Genomic DNA, 25,301 nt, shown 5'->3' on the forward strand with positions numbered 1-25,301 from the left:
AACCATCAAATCTTAGACGTCATCTGTCTCTTGGTTGTTAATGTTCAGTCCCACAATGCAACTTCTTAACAGTAATGATGGAGCTACTATTCCTGCTGGTGTGATCGCTCTGGCAATAAATGTAGAAAGAAATCCAAAAAATGTTTGACAATTGTTGAAGTTTTTCTCAGTAAGATTTTAAAGCTGCAAAGTTTGACCTCCTCTCTGCAGGCAGTGTATCATTTATTGGTGGTATAATGGCAGCTACTGATAGTTTTGCCTTTTTAGATAAATTATTTACTGGTCTTTGGATAGATTTGATCTTACAAGTGACACTTTAGATGAAGACCACATATATGGGGTCTTATGGGGGCATTCATAGTGAATTATAATTAATTCATAATGTTTTATGACTACACTCATAAACACACATAATACTTTCTGCTGCACTAAATCAAGAGTCAAGAAACATTGTAGATGTGACTTATAATGAAGTATAACATGAAATGTCTTATGGATGCTATGGAGTAGTTTAAATTAGAGGTTGACTGATGGGGCTTATAACACATTACGATATACTATACTATACTATACTATACGATATATATACTATACTTACCTATACACACATCTCAACAATCAGCTGTAGTAAGAACTCATAATATGCTATAACAGTCCATGCGGTGTCATAAGTAATCATTGTAAGTGTTCAGTAAAGTGAAGTACAATATGAAATATAATATTCATGCATCATCGGGTGTGATGTATTTTCATATTTTCATGTATTTAAAGGAATCCATGCTGTATTATGAGTGATTATTATGTGAGAAGACAAAATGTAGAGAAATAAAAGCAAAACTTGTATCAAACCAAAATGACATGTTCAAAATAAGAGAAAGACAAAATATATTTTTTTATCAAGGTTTAATTGAACTGTGGGATGAAAGCAATGAACTGTGATGCACAAACCTCTGACAACTGTAAAACCCCCTAACACACACACACACACACACACACACACACACACACACACACACACAGGGATGTGGGGTTATTTGTACCTCGAGACCCCCAGGAGTTATTCTCTACAAGACAAATAAGTACTCTTTAGCTGTTTATGAAATTATTCATTATTATTATTATTATTATTAAGTTTTAGCTGAGTTGTATCTGTGCTGCCATGTGAGCTGCTGTCCAAACAGGTATAGATTGTGAATGCATTATAATTCACTATGAATGCCCCTATGACACACTACAGATGTTGTCTTCATAGAAAGAGTCACCATTATTTGTATCAATGCAAAGCAGCTGATAAATGTAATTCTGTTGGATGAGTTTGATGGACGGAGAGCGAATGTTAGGATTAAATCTTAAAACAATAATTAAAAGACTTTTCAAGCATTGGTGGGATTTCATCATGGTTGGTCTGTGTTATTTGTATATATGTTTTATTTAACTTTTGTATTTTTATATTTGTTTGTATTCAGTTTGTGGTTTTTGACTCTCTTTGAATGAAAGTTAATAAAAGCTGTATCACAAATACAATATGAATTTACATGTGTTTCATTTGCTTTGAAATAAACATTCAAAAAACTGCTATAGAGGAAAACAGACATCATGGTTATAACTTAAATCATGTGTGAGGCTTTTTCTAAAATCAGCTTCAAATCTGTGTTATTTTTTCCTGTGGATCATGAAAATAACACTGTTTGTACAGAATGCAGCAATTTAGAAGAGCTTCACATAAATTTATCAAAATGTTAAAGAGAAGACTCAAAGTGCTCTGAAGACATTTTAAATCTCAGTGAAAAGTCAAGTTCATTCAGATCCAGAAATCAATTTTTACAAATCAGAAATTGTAAAAAAAAAAAAAAAAAAAAAGAGAGAGAAAAAGGCAGTTACACTAACATGATTCATAAATCATGTTAGTGTAACTGGTGTTTGTTATTTTAACTTGATGACATAAATTATGACATTTTGTGCTGCTTACAAATGTCACAGGTTTGCAAAAGATTTTGAAAATCTTTGCGCGTGTGTGTGTGTGTGTGTGTGTGTGTGTGCGCGCGTGCGTGTGTGTGTGTGTTCATGTAGATAAACTTTATTTGTCTGAAAATGTAACTCGAGAAATAAATGATGAAAACCTGCTCAGAAAAGTTTGAAGTGTTGATTAACAACTATAGTGTGTGGATGTGTGTGTGTGTGTGTGTGTGTGTGTGTGTGTGTGTGTGGGTACATGTGTGAGTGTGTGTGACAGACAGTGAAGAGATGAAGGAAAAGAGAAAGTGTGAGAGTGAGTCAGTGTCACCACGAGTGCGTCAGCATACGAGTGAGAATTCACTTGTGAAATTGTGTATTCCTGACATATGCAATTGTGTGTGAGACTGTGTGTGTGTGCATGTTATATATATATAAATGTGCATGTGTGTGCGTGTGTGTGTGCATGTGTGTTTACTAAACTCTGTTAACTGTAAAGTGAAAGTGAGGAACAGAATTTGTAATCACTTTCATCTATTCATGAAATGATTTTCTTGTTATTGAAAATGTGAAAACTTAAAATAAAAAGATAAATAAAACGATACATTTCATCTTAATTGAAATAATTTAAGAAATGGCATTATAAATTTAGTCAATTATGAACTGACTAAATTATAAGTTGACTGAGGTTGTTTTGTCCTGATGTTCTTGAAGTTGAAGTAACTGTCGTATTATCAGCCCTGCATTGTGCACACGCATACGTGTGTGTTCATGTGCATGTGTGTGTTTGTGTGCATGTGTATGCGTGCGTGAGGCTGTGTGTTGACGTTTTGACAAACAGACAAATATCCAAGGAAATACATTTAACCATCTGACATGTGTGTGCGCACAGTTTCTGCAGTTTCTGAAAGAAAGGAAAGAATGGGCAATATTGTCTATTTATATTTGTGTGTGTGTGTGTGTGTGTGTGTGTGTTAAATGGACTGTATGCTCTGATGGTTCATGCACTTACGTCTACGGAACCACAGAGGCAGCTCTCACAGCATTGATGACGTCTGGACATGTACTGCTGTGTGTGTTTTTGTCTCTGCTTGTGTGGTGTTGTTTTTTTGACTCATAAACCAAAAAAGTGTGTGTGTGTGTGTGTGTGTGTGTGTGTGTGTGTGTGTGTTAGGTTAAATAACAAATTCAAAGTCATACATACTGTACATCTGGGGTTAAAGTATGGATGCTGCCATAAGCGGGAGGGTGGAGTTTGCTACAGGACATCCTGGCAGAGAATGGGAAACTCTGATCCAAACTGACATGGCATTATGCCCTCTGGTAGCACACATACACACACAAACACACTCACTGCGCCACACTTTCATCCGGAAATGGGCCCCCACCACACCACATGTCATATTTTGGTGCAGAGCTCTGCAAAAAAAAGGTAAATATCTTTTCATGCTTTGCTATGAAATATTGACTTTGGATTGAAGGAGTAAGAATCACCTCATGAAACCATAAAGTGGAAAGAAATCAAACTATGAACTCTACATAATGAAGAGTCTTGGTAAAAACGTTAAAATGTTTTGTTATATGACGAAAACTGAATACCTAAAGTGGAATAAATTCATAGAAAGTGAACTTGTGGCAACCATAGACTGTATAAAACATGGACCCAGAGGTTTCTGGACAGTCATTTTGAAGTTCAGTGTGGTGGCTCTGGCTGTCACCATCTTGGCAGTCCTGGTTCCACTGGCTCCCCGCTAATCTAAAAATGAGCAACAACGTGAAGCCCTAATATAATTTGAACAGGTGAGTTCTATAAAAATTCTATAAAAGTTGTTTTTGTACCAGGCTGTAAACATGTTTATTTCTGCTGTGAAGTTTTATGGAGACTGACTCACTTCTGGAGCCAGCCTCAAGTGGACGTTTGAGGAACTGCAGTTTTTAGCACTTCTGTGTTGGCTTTACTTCATAGCCATTGAGGCTGCTGCTTAATAGCAATTGGCTCAACAATGAGAAAACTCAAACAGCTGCTTTGTTGTTGTGGCAACTAAAACAATGGGTTAAATTTTCGAAAACTAAACATTTTTGATTTGGGAAAACCCTATATTTGAAAACTATGACTTAGTGGGACAAGCAGTTGAACATATTTATGTGCTGTATGTTTCTTATGATACTCCAACTTCCTCCCACAGTCCAAAAGCATGACCATAACAGGTTAATTGGTGACTCTAGATTGGCCATGGGTGTTAATGTGAGTGTGAATAGTTGTTTGTCTCAATGTGCCCTGTGATAAACTGGAAACTTGTCCAGGGTGTACCCCGCCTCTTCCCCACCGTGACCCTGATGAGGATCAGCGGTTACACATAGGACACATAGGGCACAGGAGCCTTTTACTACTGGAAAGAAGAAGTTTACAGGATGCGGAAAATGTTGGTGAAGAGCAGCATCAGTGTCGTGCCAGAACTGGAGCCGGGCAAGAGGCAATGTAACCAGGTTCAGCAGCTTCTATGGACATGGCTAATGACAAAGACTTGAGAATATGTTGACAGAGAAGGCTAAGAAGAGATCATGGTTAAAAACAGAACTACTCTGAATGTTTGGAGGAAATGGAAAATGAACAGTGGCCTTCTGCAGCACACATTTTCCACCCTAAGCTCCTTATAACAATTTAACTGTACTTACTTTAGATTCTGACAGATATGAGTAATAACTCACAAGGCAACTAGATGTACTTGTCAGATAAACATGAACACAGATTATTTCAGACATTCAAACGACTAATGCTGTCTTATTAAGCTAATAAACCAGCTGCAGCCAGTTCACAATGATTCTACATTATAAACAATATGATGGAGTGTTCATAAAACATCAAGTGTCCATGGTCCCAACTCATGTGAACCTATCCTGGCTGAATTGACAGTAGACAGAATGAGAAACTCTATAAAAATATTTGATTAATTGTTGTTGTTTTTTTTTTTTAAAAAGGCACAAGACAAGAAACAAGAAGACAAATCATCAAGCCTAAAATTATTTTGTCTGAGCCACTAATGGCTGATGAATTAAGAGCTGAACCTTGTAGGAATTGTTGGGTACGAAGAAGAAGAAGTATTTGATGTTACACCTCTCATTCATGTCTTTGTCTCAACAGCAACTACTAATGAGGCTCATGGGTACTGTAGTATTATTGAATGGTACTGTGATGCTAGTTCACAAAACAGGCTGACTACCAACATGTTTTAAAAAAGCTAAGTGAAACAGTTCTAACTGATTATCTTATAACAAGGCTTGCTATGATTTTATGTAATGAGTAACATTGTGGTTGTTGTCAAAGGTAAAATGAATATTTATTAGTTTGTAGTGGGAACATTGTCCCACAGCCAGTGTCTCCAACCAACTTTGTTACAGTACAGATGAATGAATATGTAAATGTCCAATCAGCAATGTTATACATGTAGCACTACAGTCATACCTGCAGTGATGGGAAGAACACCCTCTGGTCCACAGACCAGTCTTCACCGTTGCTTCAGTGCTGTGGGATGGCATTCACACAGTCCTCTGTAAAAAACAAACAAAACAAAAAAAAAACACACAGAAATTGAAATAAAAATGTAAAATCATTCAGAATTTTTTGTGAGATTGCAATATTATGTTTTACAATTATTGCATGTTATCAACTTTCATTAACTGTGTACTAAATACTGCCTTGCACAAAATAGAACTGTGACGGAAGGCGATGAAACATTTGACATATCTTCTTTTTAAGAATGAGTGGCATTCATTTAGGATATGGACACAGGAAACAGTAAAGCTCAAGACAGCAAATAAAGTGGGTGTTAGAGTCTGTGCTGCACGTTGATCACCAAACTAAGCAATCATATCAACCAAGCTCAACCTGCTACAGTAGAACAAAGACGAGTGAAATCACAGCATGTACACCAGTAAAATGGGTGTGCAGGCACACGTGGCAGTCCCCATCTGAAGGGGAGTCGGTGAATACATTTGAAGAAAAGATCAACCTACGCACTAAGTCTGTTCAATCTGTTCTAAATATTCAATAAATTATATTTTTTACCTGTTTCAAGACATGTATGATGAATACAAAACTAAAATCATGCTGCATATTTACTTGAAAAGGTGTTTGTTGCATATAAGAGGACACCCATAAATAGAAAAATGCCTCGCAGATACAAGAAACTAAAGTTTGACCAGGCATGTGTAACCTTGATCCCCAAACCTGCTCAACAAGTACTGTTTGTACCTCATTAGTATGCGACAAGACAAATGACGTTTTGCTCCAAAATGAGATATCTACCATTAAAGACATGACACTGACTCTTGGTAGTCAGTTAAGATCACGTTTTGTCAGCGCTTATTTCAAAAATGCTGGAGCTCATTAGTAAGTGATTTTGACTGGCAAAGTAATAATGCTAATACAGACAAACTTTTCCAAATAAGAAAGAACATCTTTGAGATTTTTGAGTGGGACTGGAAATCTATATAATGTAATTCAAATATCAAGTTTCCTTTAAAATGTGTTTTTTTGTCTTAATCGCTGCAGGTCTATTTTAGTTCCAAGATATAATTTTGAACGTTGTCTCATGTAAAATAAAACTAGAAGGGACCGGAGAGGAAACAACACGTAGTAACTAGTAACTTCCACAACATGAAACACTAGGTTTCATGTTTTCAAAACTGAAGCTACTAGACTGATTTAATCAGTCACATTTATCATATATAACAGTTTTGTCCTTTAATCCTTGAAACAGTTTAGTTACCTGCTATGTCAGGCAGGTGAGGGAAACAGAAAACTCCCTGTTTGGTAACACTGAAAACTTTAGCCTGTGATGACCATCTTTTTCTGGAGGTACCCATGTATTATCTGGTTAGTAAAGGATGCAACATTCTGATTTTGAGTGTCAACCATTTCAGTGAAGTCCAAACTCCAGGAATGGATTTTTTTCTTTTATGTCTCAAACATTGTGTCTGTTGTTTGTGTCTTTTGATCACCACAAACTTTAGGTTACATCGTTCTATGAAACAAAATTAAAAAAAAAAAAAAAAAAAGTATGTGTCACATTTATTTGCCCACGTCACATGCAAGTATCTAAGAGAGACCTTCTGCAGGGGGAGCGTGGATGTACCTTAATCCTACAGAATGAAGGGGAGAGGATGAGGAGGAGACACACAGCTTGGAGAGAATGAGAATGAGGAGAAGGTGGTGAAGAAGTAGAAGAAGAAGAGAGAGAAAGAGAGAAAGGGGGAGAAGGAAGAGGAGATGCTGAAGCAGGATGAGGTAAAGGAGCAGGTGGAAGAGGAGAACTCATCAGCCTGGATCAAGCAGTCAGATTTCCCCTCTGTCAATCCTCACCTCAGGCCCCTAAGAGAGACAGAGTGAATGAGAGAGGAGGATAAAGACAGAGTGAGGGGGTGAGACAGATGAGAGAGGATGGGAGAGAGGCAGAGAGGGAAATCGCAAGTGAGACAGAAACTTATAGATAGAAGCAAAAGAGAGAGAAAAGAAAGGGATAATGTGAAAAATGCACAAAAATGAAGAGATAGAAGGAAAGACGAAACCAACAAGAAATGACTGAACACATGAATGATGAATGAATGAGGTGAGTGTGCATGCTACCAGATGAGATGATAGATCTTCTCCTAACTTAAAGGTATAATCCTCAAGATTCGTGAAATCAAACGTGTTTTTTGTTTGCAGTGGCAGAGCCTGCCATTCAAGAGGAAGAGGAAATGATCTCACTGAAATCAGCTTTACATCATGTCATCACGAGCTGCACTTACTTTAATTTTGACATTATTTATGTACATTATTTTACTTTGTTACTGCTAAGGCAAACTGCTTGCACTGCTGTTACTTCACATTAAATGTGTTCAACTGACAAAACACAACGTAGATTTTATCGTGACGCAACCACAGGAAACTTAGTGTACTTGACACAGCAGTTAGCATTAACTGCAATTGATCATCAAAAGGTTTTTTTCATCAGATGATCATTTTAATCTTTTTGAATGATGTCTTTAATTGAACAACATAAACTGGTGTGGCTGCACTGTAAAACGAGACACCATCTTATTTATTTCAAAGTAGCTGCTTTAGGACTGCTGGAATATAAAAGTGTACTCACTGTTACCATGGTAACCACAGGTGTCGCCAAATCAACCAGGACAGAATCCTTAAGGATTCCAACACAAACCAGTTTCCTATTTATCAATGATTTTCTAAAAGAAACTGAGTCTCATCATACACTCTTATCTCAGGAAGTGTGTGATCTGGTCATTTTATATTTGGTCATTTAAACACTTTTTCCCATCTGTTGACTTTTTTGATGAACTCACAAATCTCTGTTCTGATGTGTGGAATTGTTCAAGTTTTCAAACATTTTCCGGACCGTCAGGCATCGTGACAATAACACTGTAGACAGGAGATCAAGAGGCAAGCCAGCTTTATGAATTCTTTAACTGTGCACTGGATTATAAGTTAAATGGTCAGCTCCCTACAATTTAAAAATATATATATATATATATTTATATCTGGTGAGTTATATCTCCATGCATCCTAACATGATGGAGGTGAATGGAAATTAGTTGTTTTGGTTTTTTTTGCGGTTACAGCATTGAAAAATAAAATGATAAAAACAACAAAATGTCTTTGCAGAAACTATGTTCTATTTATTTTGAACAGTGAACACTTATCGATAATCCATAATTATAAATAAAACATTTTTCAATGCTGCAAACAACACAAACACAATTCTATTCACATCCATCGTATTTTGAACCCGACCCTTTAACCTGTATCGACTGTAAAGAAAAAGAGAAAGAAGGAGATTGTTCAGAGTTGTAGCAAACAATAATGTAATAACTTCCAATAATGTAATAACTTAGTAATAACTAGACCGATTAGACTTTTTCATCTAACACTGAGAAACACATGTAGGTCACATGACCACAGTTCACTTCCTGAATTCCATTAGGTGATCTAACTACCATACACTTCACAGTAATGAATGAAATAATATTCCTCCATACATTAAATTATTTACATATCTAAGCAAATTAACAATATTCTAAATAAAGATTTTGTACAATAACTTATTAGAATATTTGGCAAAATCTTATTATGTTATTGGCTCAAAAACTTTATTAAATTATTGGAATGTTATTAAGTTATTGGCTTTATTACATTTAAAATGGCCCATATTATTACGTAATTGGCAGGTATTACATTATTGGGCTTTATTACATTATTAGTTGCTAGAAGCGTTATATGTTGAAGTGAGGTGATTTGAAGTTGTGTTATGGTGCAAAGCTTTGTGTTGTCACTTCTGGTTGCAACGAAAATTTGACCATGATGACTAATTTGATAGTTTTTAAAATCATGGAGAATCTGAACTGGTCTGTGCAGCACACATTATCTTGTATTTTGAGGCTGTTTAGGATTCATATTCTTCTGATTACATTAAACGGAGTTTTTTATAAACTGGGTTCGGGAATAAGGGCCACGCCTCGTACTCATTCAATTTCCATTCTCTTGTACTTAAGCACTCCTTTTCCGTCCACTCCCCCCAAACCCTCTTTCTCGCTTTGTCTTCCCTTTTCTCATCTCCATTCTCACACAGGAACCAGGGGGCTCTCCAGGGCCCTCCAGGATCCCTCCCGTCAACCTCAGGACCACTCTACCGACGGTCCTGCCTCCTCCCCCTATCCCTCATCCCTCTCACCTTTCCTCCCCTCATCCCTTCCTCCCTTCATCCCTCATCCTAACATCCCTCATCCCCTGACCCTCACCAGTCATCCCTTCATCTCTCACCCTAACAACGCTCATCCTCTCCGCAGCATATCACCCTTGCTTCCTAAATGTTACTTGTAATAAACATGCTTAAACTTCATCCGTACGGGCATGGTCCTTGTTAGTGAAGGCTCAGATCAAACATGCTTGATTTTAAACGTGCAAATCTGAACATAGCCATTCAGTTTGAGCTCCTTAATGACAAAAGTATGAGCACAGTGCACAGCCCACTGAGCACTAATTTGGAGGTTACAAGATCTAAATATGACTAATACGTTTTTTGGTCAAAGTCCTATGTAACAGTTGTTTTGACAGCAACTAAATGTGTTTTGTATTTAGCCTGTTTTTAACATACACATCAAGAGAACTTTTAACTTTCTAGTTTGTCCTTTACTTGAAGTAGTGTAATCATTCATGTATATTATTTTGCGCTGTTCATATGTATCCTAAAATACATCTCTGGCGACTTCTGGTCAGGTCGCAAACAACTAAATAAATCATTGTCCAGCAATACTGCAGAAATACAATGTATTCATCGGCAAATGTTACCCAGGGTAACCAAACTCCAGTTCCTGTTCACATGCTGAAATAGTTGAAATAAGTGTCATTTGATCAAACAGTAATGTATATAGTGTATCTGTTTTGACGACGTCAGGCTCAGTAATCTGCAGACAACGCAAAGACACACACACACGCACACACACGCACATGCTGTGATCACATCTTAGAAATGTGAATTTTGGTGTGTATGACAGAAAAGGTCTGACTGACCTCTATGACTGACGGACAAAAACAGCATGAAAGAAATAAGAGTGTGTGGATAAACGGAAGTATGTTCTGCATCGTGTGTGTGTGTGTGTGTGTGTGTGTGTGTGTGTGTCATCTTGTGTGCAGGCCTACAGTTCGGGCGTATAAAACGTTGCTCAGCTAAAAATAAATAAAGGGCTCGAGAGAGGAGCGAAAAGCATTGTGCGCTGTGAGTCACGACCAGGAGTGGTGGTGACGACACCCCCCCCCCCCCCCCCCCACCACCACCACCAACACCCCACACCACACACACACACACACCACACACAAATCACACCTTCTCCTCCCCATTCAAATGCTGACAGGGAGAGTACCGGTTCTCAACACCAAGAGACCAAGACATCCAGAAACTCCAAAAGATTTTCCTCAACACACACACACACACACACACACACACACACACACACACACACACACACACACACTTTTTTGTTTTTTTGGCCAAGAAGAAGGCAGACGATAATATGCAGCCAATGATCATCACATGACAAACAGTATAACAACAAGGAAGGCTTTCCTTTCTGTCTATTGCCCAAAGAGATTCAAATTAAAGTTCAACTTATGTGTTGCTTAACATATTTTATTTATTAAATGCTTAAATAATATAAAATAATAATTATACAGACGTATGTCAGCCATACTATTGCTGTGTATGTCCTGTTTACAGACACACACCTGACCCATGTCCAAAATTAATAGAAAATACAATTTTTATTGAGTAATAAGTAAACATGTGTAATTATTCAGTTACATTGTGTTTTAATGCAAAGAAATATTCCACCACATTATTTTGAGCAATAATTAAGCTTTTAACTTAACTTGTCCCCATCACCAATTAATATTACTGAAGACAATAGTTGAACAAACCACTCCTTTATGTGGTTGTCGTGTGACAATCTTGTGTCTTATCTTTATAGTTTATTGTTGCATGAGGAAAACGTTGGCTGATAATGAAAACATCAGAATGGTGTAAAAAGGTTTTTGGCATATAATTAAAATCTGTACTTTCTCTGTCCTAACTTTCCATCAAAGTGTCAAGTGTTTCTGAGGTGTGGCTAAACATATAAAACACTGTGTATGTTTCAAATATTTTGTCAGAACAGGCAGGTGATGTTGTTATACTCCCAGGAGTGACTGACTGACTCAAATCTGAATTCATCCCGGGTTTGGTTAATGTCAGACTCTGTGACTAAAACCCTTCAGAGCTTGTCTTCCTCCAGTTTTCATAGTACTCATTTTCTGATTTAATAGGGGAATACCACTTGCATAAAGAAGTCATTTATTACTCCGTTATTTCTGTGCTCTTGGACAGATCAATCTATATTTGTCAGCGTGCAAATCTCAGACCGGAAACTGAAATGAAAAGACAAGTGTCGTTTGAAGTTTTGCTTATCGTCTTTTTTTCTTTTTCCACCCTTTTAATGTCAGTTATGTCATTTTCTGCATACGTGTAAACACTTTTATGTCAGTTTTGCAAAACCAGTTATGGCAATTCACCTTCCTCTCTAATTTCTAAAACTTTAAACTTCAACCACCAACTTAAAAAAGATGCCTCCAACTGCTAACCTTAAACCCAAATTTCCCTTGCGAATATTTGTACAAATAAAGATCTATCATATTCAACATAGCACTAGTTACATAGCAAATACAGTGATCTATAGTTTTTCACTTCTTAAATGTGCCATTCTATTTAGTTTTCACTTAATTTTGATCATCAGGATATTTAAAATAGAAAATAATCTTATTCTTCTTATTATTGCAAAAATATACTGTTTAGTTACAAACTGAATATAATCAGTTAAACTGAGTGATTTTCAAGACTAAGTGCTGACTGGCCGACATCAGCACCCCATCTAATTCAAAGGACATAAACCTGCTGAGTGGTGGGTTTTCTGTCCAACAGCTTAGTGAGGGAGCCAATCAGGAGTAAGTCCAGATCTGATGGGTTCACAATTGTTGGAGCCCCAACACACAGAGCCAACCTCAAAAAAGTCATGCCAACAAATCGCAATCAAACAATTTTGCTAAAATGTTATCTTGAACTCACTGCAAAGACGACATTGGCAATTGCATATCTTCTGCACCAATGTGGCCAGATCTAGTTAGTAACAGTCCTTTCCCTTGGCGCTACATCGTCTTAACCATAGAACTTACATATTCCTACACCTAAATCCAACACATACAGTGCATTACGCTGCAGATCTGACAACAAGGTAAAGTGGCGGGAATATACTGACTACAGCGTACATTTAAATGGATATTGATATTTATTGACTTTTTTTTACATGGTTAAAACAGGGCTCTGTTTGCTGACCCTGTCCGCAGCAGTGTTTTACTCTGCTCCCGTGCTGGGACTGGCTTATCCGAACTGTGAGCATGCTGACCAGAAACACACTGACTATGCCTAAGGACCTCATACATCCCCACTTCCAAAACCTGTGAGTTGTGACAATCATTCTGATGCCTTGAGTTCAGCATTATGGACGTGGTCATGCTGGTTTCAGAGCCAGAAATGATTTAAACAAGGGCCGGAGCTGATGGTTTGCTGCAAGCTGGCCTTTAACTTTGTTTTCATATCTTTCATATTAAAGCTTAACAGGACAAAATATGTTTCTGAAAACATTTGAGGAGAAATCAGCAATGCAGGACCATAATCTTGATTCATATTTGATCAGCACTGCCTACCTTCACAGTTTGATCTGACTTTCGTGACCCCGGTGTGTTGTGCTGGATAAACCCACTAAGAAGGTACCCTAAAGCACACCCTGCTTTATTGTCTGTTTTGAATAGACAGAAATTGGACCATAAGTTACAAAATGAACAGCATGCTGCATGGTAGAGGATTTGAAATTAGAGATAGAGATCATACATTTATGAGAAAACTGTTTACTGAGGTAATAAGTCAATGGGGGAAGTGGGGTTATTTCCCCATAAGACTCAATACAATCAGAGCTTATTGTTACAGCCAAGTAGCAACCTCAATGGCAGTGAAGTGAAGCCTATGCGGAAGTGCCAAAAACTGCAGTTCCTTAAATGGCCAGTTGTGGCTGGCAGAGAACGAGTCAGTCTAAATGTTCAAATGTCCAGCTTCACAGCAGAAATAAACATGTTTACAGCCTAGTACAAAAAACAGTTTTGGTCTCTATAGCTAATTTCCCCGTTCATGACAAATGAATACACTCCCACATCTTACCCTCTCCTTCCAAAGATATAGGAAAAAATACGGCTGCAAAATTCACATAAAAAGCTAAACGTCTGCATCAAAATCACTCTTTGGTTTCTCTGTTTTTCGACCACTGTAGGAAAATGGCAATTCAACATGTTGGACTCTGCGGAAGAGACCCCGCTCTCACTATAGATCTAAAGGGCTGATCTTAAGACAACGTCAACCCAACAATTCTTATTTTCAGGTTATTATACACTCATGAAAACATACTAATGAATATTGTATTGTATATTCCTGCTAATAGATACTCCTAAATCTTACACACTGGACGTTACAGGTGGTTTGTTTAAGCACCCATGCGTCATTCAGTCCACCTCACCTCCACCGATAATCCATGTCTTTGCCCATTTTTAGATTAGCTGAAGGGCAGAAGAGGCAGGACTGCCAAGACGGCGCTGGCCAGAACCACACATTGTGAGATCACAACTGCCCCTCAGAAACCTGTGGGTGACGTCACGGATATGACGTCCATTCTTCTATACTGTCAGTGGTCTCAATAGAGATAATCAGAGAAATAATGCAGGTTTTAGATACTTCTGCATTGGCTTCACTTTATAGACATACTCGGAAGTGTGTGTGTGTGTGTGTGTAATCTTGTGTACATACTCAAGACTGTTTTCATTTAATTGTGAAGCTTTTTTTTTTTTATCTTATTTGCTTAAACTTTATCTTGAGAATATTTTTGACAAAAAGCTACCTCTGCTGCTGTCTCTCTTGCCGACTGCCTCTAACATCAGATCAACACATCCGAAAGGTTGCAACTACTGCCAGTGGTGCCAGACTAAAGAAATAATTGCTGTTATTACAAAATATAGTATTATATAATATAATAATCTGGTCAGCATTTTTGTTCTTTTGCAAATTAGTACAGCCCTCAATAATGGCAAACTGCATGGTCCTGGACACAATAATATACCGTATACTGTACTTTTCTATTGTATATCCTATATTATATTGCTCTGTGAAATCCATAGGTAGACATTAATAAAGTTTTAAGCTGGCCTTTTTCTACAGAACTAAATTTTAAAAAATAATCGACAATAAGTAAATGCAGTCTTAGTGTGTCTGTGTACAAATAATAAAAAAATTTAACCAGACAACAGGTGAACGTTTGCCCTCGTAGGTCAGCCTCTATATTAATGCTGCATAAGTCTGATTTCTAAAGTAAAATAAAGTAAAGTAACGTAAGCCTTGACATTTTTACTTGACTGAAAATTCAACAGGCTGTCACTCCGATGGACAGGTACCATTTCAGTTGCATTTTACATTTTGAGCACATGGCTGATGTGGAGGAAAACGCCGTCACTCTGCACTACAACAGTAGCAGTGCAGTACTAACAAGTGGGAAGCCAGTGAGGGATTATATCCTTGTAGCTAGATTAATAGTGACTGGTTGGTCAGGTTATAATAATAAACATTCGGTTAGATAACCATCATGGTCATGCTTTAAGAAAAAACAACTTTGACTGTAAGAAAAATGCTCCCATGCTGAACTGTTTTGTTGACCCATTCATCCACCCTAACCTTCTCCCTATGTGGACTTTGTTGCTCTATAACAGCATCTTAGTTAATACCACTACAGCTTTGTCACTTCAACATAAAAATATATTGTTTTGGGTCCCTTGCTGAAATGACTGATGCTGTAGTTCTTCTAAGAACGGTCTAGATATAACTACGTGAACCTCAGCATAAGTTGCAACCTGTTGTTAAAACTTTGTCATGTGAAAAGACACGGCTGGTGACTCGACTGGCGAATGGTTTGTTTCAGAGCAGACACATTGCAGTCTACGCCGTGCTCAGGCCAAACAGTGGGTGTTAGCAGCAACAAGGACTGCAGTGTGAAGGGAAACCGACCATTCCAGTTGGCTGAAAAATAGGAAAGTCATTCACAACTGTCACTTTCTTGGTTCTCACTGGTCTGTCTAAAATGGAAGGAGTTGGTATGACAGTAGTACAATCACACTTTGTCATTCATTCATAGCTTTGAACACTACTTTGAACTTTGAGATGTATGCAAGTCTAAAGAACTAAAATAGTTCAGTTTAACCATGATTATTTTCTGCGACTAAATGTTTAAAACATTGTAGGCTATGTGACTCCGAAAGGTAAAACAATGATTTAACTGAGCCTTTATACTAAACACTAACCTAATTATGTGAACAATCACTGCAGGAATGATGCTATATTTAAAAAAAAAAAAAAAAGAAAGAAAGAAAAAAAAGAAAAGAGATTGATACAAAAAAGTATGGTGGTCACTTCCTGTTGGTGCCCCAGTAGCTCACCTGGTAAATATCAAGACTGAGTCCTTACTGCAGTGGACCAGGTTCAAAACTTGCCTTAAACTACACTCAAAACACTATTGGTTGTGCATGAGATTGGTTCATTGTGTACAACATGAGTGTATATACAGAGAACCAGCACAACAGACAGAATTTTCAGTGCTCCTCCTTCAAACATTATGTGAGGTACGTTTTACACATCCACATATTCTTACACACGGATGAAGTGAGCTACCAAATGCCCCAGCTGTACACTGACAGTTGACTAAGCTATGAAATCAAACATAACGTGGCAATTTCTTTACCATAATAAAGCCTATGTCAAATGCATACAATAGTAGGTGTGCCAACCGTGTCCACAACTCATTCAACGTCACCAAGAGCTGTTCTGTGTTATATTATATATATTATATATGTTATCAAAACTTTTCTACAACATTCAATGACTCTTAGTCATTGTCTTTGGGTTTGTTCTGCTCATTTTAAGCTCATCATGTTCAATATAGGATCGTTTTTTGTGAAGAATGAAATGCAAATCCCATGTTTTGGAAGAAAGATGTACTTTTGCAATCATTCAGGCAAAACAGCGATCTGACAGGTGTTAGCTGCAACTAACCTCAGACCGTGCCACAACCTGAACTGCCCCACATAATTAATGTTTTCATTGTTGGTTGTTATGTGGGATTGTGACAGGGATTGGAATGTAAATGATAGAGTAAATATCAGGAAATGGCGAATGTACACACTTTAAAATCACAGAACTAATTATTAGAGTCAGTCATGTTGCATGCATCCATTCACATCATTTTATGCATTGATGGCAATGAGCTGCCAAGTGTAACCACTGTAGGGCTAAGTTATAAAATCAACCTGCGTTAAAATCTTCAGCAAAATGAATGTTGAACACACAAAAATAGAATTTAGATGTTAGATGTGTTGGTTGCATGGGAATGTAAAGCATGTCTGTCAGGAAAATGATGGCTATTATAGTGAAATATTATTATTAAATTAATACAATGTATATATTATATTACTTTTAAATAAATATGAACACAAAAGCAAAAGGGAAAGATTATTACGTCCACCAAAGAGGTTATTTCAGTTTGCCTGTTAGCAGAATTATGGAAAAAAACACTGGATTGATTTTCATGAAACTTGGTGTCGGGGCGTAGCATGGGACAAGGACGAACTCATGAGCAAATCTGAATCATGGGGCAGATACTCAAATGAACTCTGGTGTTTATGGCAAAATGAACTGAATTTGTAATACATGCCCAAACCCATTGTAATTAACGTGAATGATGTGCCGTAACTAAACACACAACGAAACATAACAGCTGTATCAAACATCACTGTACAAACAAAACACCTTGGCAGAGGTCTGCACTCTCCGAATGGCCCTCTAGTTTATATGATGATTAATGTCTCACTTTGTGGTCATTTTAAGATTCTTAAAGAAAAAAAAATTGCATTTTTCTTTTTTTCCATAACTGACAAATTGAAAAACATATCCAACAATAAGTAAGTTAATTCCCTACCCTGTCTGTTACATTTAAACATCAAGCCCACTGGCTTCAAATGAAGAAGTGAATCTTCAAATCTCAAAAGCAGGTCACAAATCTGTGGTGTCGTTTAGCTCAGTCAGCCGCCCCATGTACAAAGGCTCAGTTCTTGCCACGGCAGCTCAGGGTTCGAATCTGACCTGTAGCTCTTTCCCACATGTCATTCCCCATCTCTCTCTCTCTCTCTCCCCACATTTCCTGTCACTCTTCAGCTGCGTCTATACAAAAAAGGAAAAAAAATAAAAATCCTTTAAAAAAAAGCAAGTTACAAGTCTGTATAGTTCAGTAATTTTCGTAAATAAACTGGAAATTGTAGTAATGTTAGGGACTAATTTCAGCTGTGGAGTTATATACATTTGGTTCACCGCAGTAATTCCAGCAGTAGGACAGTGTACAGTATATGGGACTGAATGAATTACAGCAACCATGTTTATTATAATGAAAGAAGATAAGGGTAACAGTGTGGTGCACTGATGTGTTTTAGTAGTTTTTGGATAACAATGACGCTATATGTCAGAGAGTAATCAGACATATCAGAGAGATGATCATGTCCATTGTTTATGTTAACAGTAAGAAAAATGTCATCTATCAAATAGCTTATCCTTTAAAATCACATTTTAATGACCTGAAAAAACTACATGTTTAGCTTTTCCTGGTGCTGAACACAACTAGTATCTTTCAAACTAAAAACCAAAGTGGAATGAAATGGAGGGCATTGATACCCACCTATACACACCAAAAACGTCATGGAAAAGAATCATTATGGATACTTATGATTCGTTTATAGGTATATACTCTAAGCACAATGTTACTGTAGCTTGGAATCAATCTATTAGCAGTGTTTGAAATGTACGAGGCAAAACAGCCAAAGAAGAGACGCACTGTGTGATGATTGTTCAATTATGCCACAGTGTTACAGTAACATCAATAGCTTGAACAGCAGAATACAAAATACATACCTAACAATTTTACACTATTTGGTGGTTGACAAATTTGCATCCCCTCTTGAATCATTGTGATTTGGTGTTTGTTACTCTGAGCGTTGTACACAAGAAGGAAATAACAACGTGAGCATCACGTTTAAAGACGTACAATTAAGTGATACAAATCAGGGACAGTAAACGTTAACCATAATATTAATATAGAATGCCAAACTAATAGAGAATAATTTAAATTTAACACCAAACAGCCAACAGACAAAATAGCTTTGTGCTGTGATAATATATATATCACACACACACTCTCACACACACACATACACACACACACTGGTTTTCACAAGAAGATTACTTTTCCTTATTCATCTAATGCAAAGAAATTGAGAGTTGTGAGGACCCAGCTTGGGAAGTTTTTTTGGACGTAGACTTAAAGGGTTAGTTTACTCAAACTCCAAAGAAACATTGTTTTTCACACACATCACACACATCAAGCATTGCAGATGTTTTTGGTTTTTTTTGCTCTCCATGTGTTCAGATCCGTCTCTGAGATTCCTGCCACCAGTCCACCCATGCTCACAGCATTGGAAAATTACATTTAGAAATCTAACATCAACATATCTTTCTAAAGTCTGCGCTGGGATTATAAACAGACCTCACTGTCAACAGTTAGAATTACTTTCTACTGATGAAATTGTCCCAGAGACAGCTGTTGACGATGTGTTTTGTGGATTATGTCCTGATGAATGAGGACACTGTAAATATAATTTTTTAATGCTGTGAGCGCCACAAGCAAAATTCCATTTACCTCCATTGTAAACCTCCACAAATAAAACCAAAATATCTGCATGGCTGTATCATTTAAGAAAATATGCTTTTGGGTGAACTTTAAATAAATTTAGGACTACACACGTAGCCCAAAATAATGTCCTTAACTTTAGCCAAGATCACTTACTGAACTGATATGATTCAAACCTCCTGTTGTGCCATTTTACACAGCATGCGCTGTACTGAAAATGCAAAATTGTAGTATGTTACAAAAATGCAATGCTACGCTACGTTTCACATGACAATTAAATTAAAATTCCTCTTATTTTTTTTTTTTGTAGGATTCACCGCTGTTTCTCATTCATACACACACATATACACATGCTGAAACATCTACAGAGCATCCATTTTGTTGCTGTTCCCAGCTAACAGCATGTGTTTGTCAAACTTACTGTGATTACCACTTTCTGTCTTAGAAGCAGGGGCTTATGAGAAGCACCTGAATGGAAGGATGCAAAATAGCTGCCATGAAATGTCTCCAACAGTCTCTCCTAAGATGTCACATCAAGGTGAGCATATTGACCCCCCCAGCCAACATAATATATGCCATATATTGTGTCTTATCTCGCTCTCTGAATTGCAGTGGAAAATGATCATTACTACAATAATAAAACATATTGTATAAGGTAAACCTCTGCTTGTACTGGTAACTACAGTGTTATTACAAGGGCAAGTAAATCCGACGTAATGTCAAGGTGTTGCCCGAATGGTTTATGATATGATGACTCACACTGACAGGTGACATAGGCAGGTATTTGGGAGGGGACTTTACAGCTCCTGGTGCCAAAAACAAAGAGTATAAAGCAGATACCATAGATATTACAGTCAGTCATAGACTAAATACACACTCACACCTGCTCAAATACCACTGTAAAGTTTATAAGTGAATTCACAATGGAGATCAACAGTAGGTGACCACATTGGTTTCAGAAATAAGTCAGATTGTATAGAAGTCTATGAGAAAATGTGACAACTTGATTTATTACCACAGTTGACAGTTTCCCCATGGGTTTATGGTCTAAATCACTGGTTTCAGTTTTTCTTACATACAGCGTGATGCTTATTTATAAATTAAGGTTCCATGTAGAGTAAAATAGACAATATAGCGAGGTATGCTTTAGAACATGGCTATCTTGTGATTGACAAGTCGCTAACGTGGTGACCTGTCATCAACTTGTTTTTGAGTGTGTTTTCAGTTCATTGTGGTCATCTAAAAATGTCTCATTTGTTTGGTTGCACTAAAGGACATTTGAAGGCGGCTGTTTATTTTTTCCAGTAAGTACTCTACATTCTACTTTGAGTTAGTCACAATTAGCATTGCAATTAATATCACACTCCATGTGAATTATGGATGCATAATTCCCATAATCCCCTCCTCCTCCCCAGATCCACCCTCTCATCCAACTATGGTCATTTGGGTCCAAAAACAAAACAAAAAAAACAAGATGACGATGGCACCAAATTCATGGCTTTAAAACCAATGGAGGACGTCACGTGGCCATGTACGTTCATCTCTTTTATACAGTCCATGTGTGGTGAACAGTGATGTGCTGCTTAAGAAAGTTCTCCGTCTCCGTGCTGCTATTTCCACTCATTAAGAGTGATCCAACCACAGCGCACCAAAGCTCTCATCAACAATAAACATCCAGAATCACTGGAAAACTTTGGCCATCACATAATGTTACAACCAACAGCACAATAGTCCAGTGTGAGCGGTGACACAACAAAAACGCAAAACCAGAATCAGATGACTGATTTTAGACGTGACAACTATAATATCAGATAATAACAATAGGCAGCTGTAGGCCCGTAGATGTCTGTATTTTCATATGAGCCATGAAAATGAACAACAGCAAAGCACGACTCAAATTCCGGATGACAAAACACCCAAATGTGTTACAACAAACCCAAATGTATATTATCTAATGTAATATTGATATGACAGGATATGTAAAATACCAGACACGATATTAAGTCGCTATATCACATGAATATTACAAGGATTGTATTATTCAGGTATAACATTTACAGGTTGCTGCTTTTACGCATCATCATGTGTTCGACTACGTTACTGAATGTCTCAAAAATCCTGCAATACAACCCACAGGCGACACAACCGTTCTTGGGATGTATAATTTAAAGGCCTACAATAAGTTCAAACAAGAGACGAAGAAGAAGAAGAGAAGGACATCCAGCACCACAAGCCCCTGCGCAGACACAACTCCTGCTCATGAGCACCGAGCTGTCATAACGAGCCTCACGCAAAACAATTTAAAGTCTGATTTGGGGTTGACGTCATCCTCATCCTCTAACACATCTCAGGCTGTGCAATTACCTTTCTCGGGATGAGGAAAAGGGGGAGGACAAGGAGGAGGAAGGTCGGTCGCTCGGTCGTCCCAACCCCCTCTCTCTGTCTGTCTGTGTCTGCGCTCCTCGGTGAAAACATCCAAAACGTGGGTCCCCCTTTTTCTTCTCCGGCGCACAGCTGGAGGCTCCCGCAGCAGAGGTCCACCCGGGTACACAAGTCCCCTCATTTCCATCTTTGCTCTTGTTGTTGTTGTTGTTTCTCCTGTCAGACACAAAGACAACACACACAGAGTGAGATTTAACTGTCTCTAAAGTTGATCTGCGGACGTGCGTGAAGACCTGCACAGAGAGGACAGAGGTGTGATAGATGTGTGGAGAAAGGTGGGACAACTTTATGTATCAGACTGCGCCACAGAGATACGAAACATCAATTATTTCAGATCATTTACCGCTTTTACGCACCACATTGATTTACAGTAAAATGCAATTATGACGTCACCCTTAAGCGAGACATAGGTAAGTTTATCTTCAGTCACATCTAACAACAGAACCAGACTCCCGAATCCTGCACAGAACAGCATTTAGTCACTGCACATTAACAATAACAACAGGGAGAAACGCAGGGACACTCCACAGGTCAGAGGTCACGCAGTTAAAACAAAAAGTACGTCATCGTCATTTCCACGTGTTTGTTTTATTTTCTTAGTCTTGTCATTTATAGCACACGTGTCCTGCTCTGACATATGTTTCAAACTACGTAAGCATCCTCCTTTTTTTTGGAAAGAAACGGGGTCGTTCGTGCAGCTGCGTCTCCTGCGTGAGCCTGCACGCGGCCTCACCGAGGAGATGCTTTGCTCGTGGGTCGGGTCACGCGTCATTCTCAGAAATGTAACTTTGGACTCGAGGTGTGTTCGTGTTGTTCGCTGCATGTCGTGAACTTTCTTTGACTTCTTCTACTTTCATTCTCTGCTGACGCCATCAGACGCAGAGGGACAGGGACATCTAAACAGTTTCATTTGAATTTCAGTGACGTCATTTTCTGCTCTCTGACGTGCACTTATTAAATATATTTTCCTGTCAAGCTTCGGTCCCTTGCAGCCTAAAAGTGGACTAATATTTCCTATTCCACGTCATATGTGAGTCTGTAGATGGAGGAGAACTAAACCTCCTCCATCTACAGACTACACATGGCTGCTGTTTGCTCTATACTGTAAATATAGTTTAGCATAAATTATGATTATTCACACTGATGCGCCATCAAACTGTGATGGGACAGCAGAGAGCAAACTGAGCGTAAAGTTGCTTGTGTTTTTCTTCTCGAAGTTAAATTGAATTACATCATCTTTTGTCCTTTTTACTCTGTGATTTAAGAAGCAAATGATCATCTCTGACTTTTGTTTTCATCGGTGTGATCACTTTGCGTGCACACGTCACTCATAATTCACATATAGAATTAGAGGCCAGAGTTTTTGCCGTGCCACAGAACTTGACCGAATCATCAAGCAGCACAAATTTAGTGTTTTTATTTTTGTCTTTTTTTTCCTTTGTTTTGTTTGACTCTGGTGGGTCAGGCTGAAAAGGATGTGGTCGTGTCCGGTTCTCTGTGTGCTCTTTGTGTGGGGGGGCACAGGGAACAGTGGTGGGCGATGCTTGAGGTGGATTAACTACTATTCACAAAACACGGGAAACACGTGTGCGTGTCTACAGTGTGTGTTAAAAGGGGGAGCCTATGATCGTACGGAGGCCACACACACACACACACACACACACACACACACACACACACAGTCAGTGTATGAGGCACCGATTGCAGATGTGTTTTTTTTATTCCTCTCTCTCCAAATCTGACAATTTGGGGTTTTCCCTCTGTTAAGATGGCCTGGTGGGGAATCCCTTGCATATGCACTTTGCTTACAGAGGTTGGTTGGTGTAAGTGTGTGTGTGTGTGTGTTTGTGCGTGTTAAAATTTTCCCACATTATTTTTTTAAGGTGATTAGTGGTTTGATGACGTCCAAGCAAAGTGGCACCCCACCCTCCAAAATAGACACACCATCCTCCACTGTTTTGCCCACGTGCAACTCGTTCATTGCAAGGGTCTCCCCGTGTTTACACTCTTTTTCGCTTTGATGGGGCCACTGTCACTTGTTCGGTGTGGGACGGGGGGATTTTGGGGTGTGTTTGGCTGAAATAATGACTTTGTATTGCAACCTTGCATGGTTTAAAGTTTTGGGTCCGACGATATGTTTGTTGACAGAAATACCAAAATGATTTTTTTTTTCACGCAAGAGTTTGTGCAAAACTTGGGTGCGACGTGGCTGCAGAGCTTCGCCACAATTTCTAACAAAGAAGAAAAATGTTGACTAGAAAAAAAAAAGACACGTAAAAGGGCTGAAAAGCAGCCGTGACAAAAACGCCACTGCTGTGGCAATGACGAAAATAACAAGAGCAAACGGGGACAACAATAAAGCCAAAAGAAAATTCGAGCAGAAAAAAAGGATAAAGCCCTAAAAAAAATGAAATATTGTAAAATTCCACGAGTGGAGCTTCCGTGTTCCAATGTCGATGTCTCTGCGCGGCGATTGCGCCCTCCGCAAATGCTTTTTGGGGTAAGGGCTTCCCAGTTTAATAGTTATGAACAGCAAGCCCAGACCGCAAAAAGATTCGTGAAGGACATTATCTGCTGCTGTTGCTGCTGCTGCTGCTGCTGCCGTCCGACGGAGACTCCGTGACACCCGGGGACTCTGCTCTCTTTTCGCTTCCGTGAATTTATCTCCCATCCCGGCTCGGTTGATTGTATCTCCAGCCATCGGCAACCCGAGGCGAGTATGCCCCTCCAACACACACACACACACACACACACACACACACACACACACACACACACACACACAACTGACTACGAGAGGAAGAGGATGGATGGAGAGAAAGAGAAATAGAGAAAAAAAAAAAAGTGGGGGGGGGGGTCTCCGGGTGCCAAGGCTGCTGCTGCAACTGAGAGCTGTCCAAGGTCCTTTCGCTTTGATTCCCCCACTCCTTCTCCAGTTTGAATTCTCCTCTATCTCCCCACTCGTCTCTCCCCCCCCCCTTCCTCTCTCACTCTCTGTCTCTCTCCCTCGTATTTCCCTTCTCCTTTTTCATTTTTTCCCATCCAAACGCTCGGATGTGCAAAGCCCGTATGATCACTGGGAGCTGTGCATCGATGCGTTTTGTTGTCAGTGCTCTCTCTCTCTCTCTCTCTCAGCCTCTCTCCCTCTCTGTATTATATCCCCTGGTCCGTGGTGTGTCTCCGTATAGTGAAGCGCTGGCTCTCTGCAGCCGCTCCAGAGCTCTGGGTGAGGAGAGAGCAAGGATGTAAACTGCTGGCAATAAATAGAGAGCAGGGAGGGATCCTATTGGTGAAACCAAACCTCGTCATCAACCAATCGGTGCCTCGCTCATATAGGGACCCCCCTTTTTGAAAAAAATAGACAGGGCTAACCAAATTGTGATCTATACCAGAGAAAGTGAATACTTATATGCATTGATGTGGGGATATGAGCATCTGATGCGGCTATTTGTTATTTTTCTTTCTTGCGTTTGCAGGGATTAACTGCGCTGCAAATGCGC

The 25,301-nt window shown here is 38.7% G+C and overlaps 1 long non-coding RNA gene across 4 annotated transcripts in view; it reads right to left on the reverse strand.

Moving 5' to 3' along the window:
* LOC109138952 (uncharacterized) overlaps positions 1-25,301 on the reverse strand; it is a 44,493-nt gene that overhangs the window by 12,631 nt on the left and 6,561 nt on the right. For all 4 annotated transcript variants that reach the window (XR_002042053.2, XR_003463763.1, XR_003463764.1 and 1 more), the window contains 2 exons: positions 21,724-21,957; positions 5,417-5,502 (listed from right to left, as the gene is read on the reverse strand). This is a non-coding gene — a long non-coding RNA (uncharacterized LOC109138952). The remainder of the gene's footprint in view (positions 1-5,416; positions 5,503-21,723; positions 21,958-25,301) is intronic.

This window comes from Larimichthys crocea, chromosome XIV, assembly GCF_000972845.2.
Source record: "Larimichthys crocea isolate SSNF chromosome XIV, L_crocea_2.0, whole genome shotgun sequence".
Classification (NCBI taxonomy): Eukaryota; Metazoa; Chordata; class Actinopteri; family Sciaenidae; genus Larimichthys; species Larimichthys crocea.